The following is a 3,969-nucleotide window of genomic DNA, read 5'->3' as shown; positions in this document are numbered from 1 at the left end:
AGATATTGTAATATTCGTAAATACATAATTTGAATTGATAAAGTATAGAATACAATATTCTGATTCACTAAAAGCTTATGTCTTACAAATAGCCCAGGGAGTTGACCAGGATCAATCAGGATATTGGAAGACCTCAGTTCAAATTTCCATCTCACGTAGCTCTTCTCAGGAGGCAGTGTGTAACAGCATTAATTGTGGATTAGTACGTTCTTGTGCTATATTTGGGTAATGTATGGTGTCTTTTATTTCCCTCTGCCTCCTATAGATCTCCCCCTTCTACACCTTCTCTCCTATCGTAAAGACCTGCGGCTAGTACCCAGTCAGGGCTTCCATTCCCCTTCATGCCTGCAGACTAGTACCCGAATAACGAAGTTTCCTTCCTGTGAGGACCTGTGGCTAGTACTCAGTCAGGCCTTACATTCCTCCTTCGCTATTGCAGAGTAGTATCTTGTAGAGCGAAGTTTCCATCCTTTGAGGACTTACGCTTAGCACGCGGAAGACTCGTCCTGACCATCCACCTCCTAACCAGCTACCTAACCTGTTTGAGCACGTACTGTCGGGGCACTCCACAACCACCTCCACAAAATAAAAAATAAAATTAAGTATAAAGTAAGTTGGGACAATGGCGGTTTTGGGGCAGAGACATAACAGAGCTGTAAGGATTGATATCTGTTTCGAGTTATATCTGTTACATATGGAACATTACGGTCTTTATGGATGATTTTATAGTGACAAAGTAAGTAGCATTGAGGATTTCACGAACGATTTTGGATGGTAAGGATTGGATACGAGAGGAATTCGAAGGTTTAGTGCCCCAAAGCTCAACTCCGTACGTCCAGATTGGCCTTATTAGTCCTGTAGGTCAGTCTTTTGAAATGATTTGGAAGTTTAGACCGTTTGTCTAGTAAGTGCTATAAGAGTCGAAATCAGTTTTTCCTATCTTTTCAGTCTTCTGTGAGGATTCCAGGTTAGTTGTTGGTCCAGATGTAATCCAAGGTAGCAGATCTGTTCAACAGGGTAAGAGCAACATTATTAAAGGAAACTGTAGCAGTCATTAGGTTTATGAGGAAGGGTAAATGTGATTTGATGGAATTTGTTGAAATTTATTTTAATCCTCCAATTACACCATTCTTCGAGGGCTGTGAAATGGGATTGCAGAGTTTGGGATACAATTAAAGGGTTATTATTAACAGCAAACACACATGTGTCATCGGCATATGTGGTGAGGATAGTGTTAGGATTGGTTGGGATATCAGCTATTTAGATGGTATATAGGATAGGACCAAGTATACTACTACCAGGAGGAACACCAGCGGACTGAGAATAGAGGGATGAATAGGAACCATTGCGGTTTACTTGGAATAATCTATCAATGAGAAAGGAACAAATGATGAGAAAATATGTAAGAGGTAGGAATTAATGGAGTTTGTAAACTGCTTTATTGATAAAATCTCTCAGTGCAGTGTGGTTTTTATGTTAATACATTATGACTATTGATTGTATAAATACATTGAGCTATTATAGATGTGTTCCCACCAACTTTTGACCTGGTAGCAATATTTCATTTTGTTTCATATATGTCACAAAAGATGCCTAACAGACATCTCAAATTTGTGTTCATTTTATTCACTACTTAATCTTAAGGCCCATTGGACATAATATTTATTTTTATTTGATACTAAATAGGGCTGGTGGACCTTACATGGTTAATGTAAGAGTAACATTTTTTTTTTTTAACAATTGATTGGGGAGAGGATAGTCTCATGGAAAAAACACCCCTAACTATATAAAATCTTATAAATAAAACAAAAAAAGATAAAATAAAGAGATAAAAATAATAATTCTTAATAAAAGAGAAAAGTAAAGTTAATAACAAAAATAACAACATTCATAGACCTAACAAAACAATCAATTGCCCTCTAATGGGAGAAAAACAAGTTAATTTGAAAAAAGGATGAAGACAAAAATAAAAATAAATAAATTAAATAGAACTTATGATAAATATAGAATTTATAAAAGGATATCCTGCAGCAGCCTGGGCTTCAGTCTTCGGGTTGTGGTTAGGTTTCTCAAGTTATAGGTCACTGCACCTTTAATTGTTAGTAATTGTGAGTGGAACTTCATGAACCTTTTTTTGAAGTAATCCTCTATTGATTCCATTTGTAATTTCCTATGCAATTGGCTATTTTTTACAAACTAAGGAGCATCCACTTAGACTTTATTTTGAAAAGATTGTAATTTTTTCCTTTTCGTGCAGATCCCCAGACTTCACAGACATACATTAGCATTGGCCTGAGAATTGTTTTAAAAATAAGAATAGTTTTTTCTGGATTTTAATGGATAACATGAATTTTCTATTTAGGATAAGATATAGCATTGCTAACCTTGAGTAGGTTTGAGTTAGTGTGATGTTGATTCCAGGTAAGGCGGCCGTCAAGGTAAATTCTGAGGTATGTTCCTATTTCACTGTCAGGATTCTATTTCATATTTTTAACTTTGAAGAGTAATTCCGGTGGGTCTGGTGGGCGTATGAGAGTAAACACTTTTGAAATACATTTTTCAATGTTCAGACTAATCATCCATTTAGTGAAGTACTGTTTTCTAGTTCATTAAGGTGACTTTGCAAAGTATTTCCGGCTATTATTAAGTCATCATGTTGAGATAAAACTGCTGTATCGTCAGCAAACATAGAGTATAACCATGGAGGTAGACATGGACTGGATGGACGGGAAAATATCCAATACGCAGGCAACTGTTAAAAATTTAAGTAATGAAAACAACAGCTTTCCTAGGTAACATTTTAATTGCTATGACTGGGATCAAATCGTGTCCAAGACTTTTCTTTTTTTTAAGCCTTTTAATCAATTCTTGGGTTTCTTTTGGGGTCACTAATTTAGGTGGTAGCTGAACTGTTGTGAGGGGGATACTTTAAATACTCATCAATTTCGTCATTATCTAAATTCGGACTTCGTTCGCATTCTGTATTAGAGAACGTTTTCTCAATTTGCAAACACTTCAGCTTTTTCAGTGTCACTGGTGATGAATTCATCATTGTCTACCAGAATTGGAATTTTCTCATAACATTTTAAAGGAAAAACCCATGGTATTTCTCAGTTGTTTATTTCTATATTTTAAATGACATTTCAGATACACTATGCATTATCCAGTCCATCTACAAATTATCACATTAGAAGTAGTTCAATCTTTCAACCAATATATGTACTGTTGGATATTAATTATTCGTAATTTTATTAACATATTGTATATTGACAATAATTACTACATAAAATGGGAAAAGCCAATTATTAATAACATTTTTATGTATTTACCTTACTTATTTGATGTCTTATATGTTATTTGTTCCAATTATAAAATATTTTATTACCAATTTTCCTTAATTGGAAGGAATTGGAGGTTACATAAGAAATAGATGTAACCATAATATTAATAAAATTCTTTTTCATTTTGAATCTTCTATGCTTGGGAGACTGCATCTTCTGTTATGCCCAAATTGAAGTCATGTCTTTAATTTGTGACTTTCCTAGTCCTAAAAAGGCATAAGAAAAATTTGCTTGTTGGCTAATTTTATTAGCAAATAATATTTGTTTTTTTACATACTGTGCCTCAACTGTCTAGAGTTTTAATAATGTTGAATATGATTTTTAATCTGAAAAATATGCCAAATATAAATTTTAATCTGAAAAATATCCTGAATATTTTTTTTAACCTGATGATAAAAAAAAAAAAAGAAGATAATTATTTACTTTAGGTCCTCCAAAAAGGCAACAAACCACTATTACTTGACCAGAGAGTACGTCGATAATCCGAAGGTACCCAACTATTGACAAATCCTTATCTTAGGTTAGTTTACAATATTAACTGCCTCATAAAAAAAAAATTTTGTCCCTGCACACTTGCTTCTTTCCTCCTTTTGTTAAAGTTTAGGTTAGAATATTTAATAATTTATTA

At 33.7% G+C, this 3,969-nt stretch overlaps 1 long non-coding RNA gene across 3 annotated transcripts in view; it reads right to left on the bottom strand.

Moving 5' to 3' along the window:
- Window positions 1-1,903: 1,903 nt before the first annotated feature.
- The window catches only part of LOC136795269 (uncharacterized), a 6,706-nt gene continuing 4,640 nt past the window's right edge, over window positions 1,904-3,969 (bottom strand). For 2 of the 3 annotated variants that reach the window (XR_010842846.1, XR_010842847.1), the window contains one exon: window positions 1,904-3,667. This is a non-coding gene — a long non-coding RNA (uncharacterized lncRNA). The remainder of the gene's footprint in view (window positions 3,668-3,969) is intronic. The other variant, XR_010842848.1, reaches the window with a different exon arrangement.

Source organism: Halyomorpha halys, unplaced genomic scaffold (genome assembly GCF_000696795.3).
Source record: "Halyomorpha halys isolate HHAL.00 unplaced genomic scaffold, Hhal_1.1 Scaffold1280.1, whole genome shotgun sequence".
NCBI lineage: Eukaryota > Metazoa > Arthropoda > Insecta > Hemiptera > Pentatomidae > Halyomorpha > Halyomorpha halys.
The sequence above is the reverse complement of the archived record's forward strand: the minus strand, read 5'-3'. Positions and strand labels throughout refer to the sequence as shown.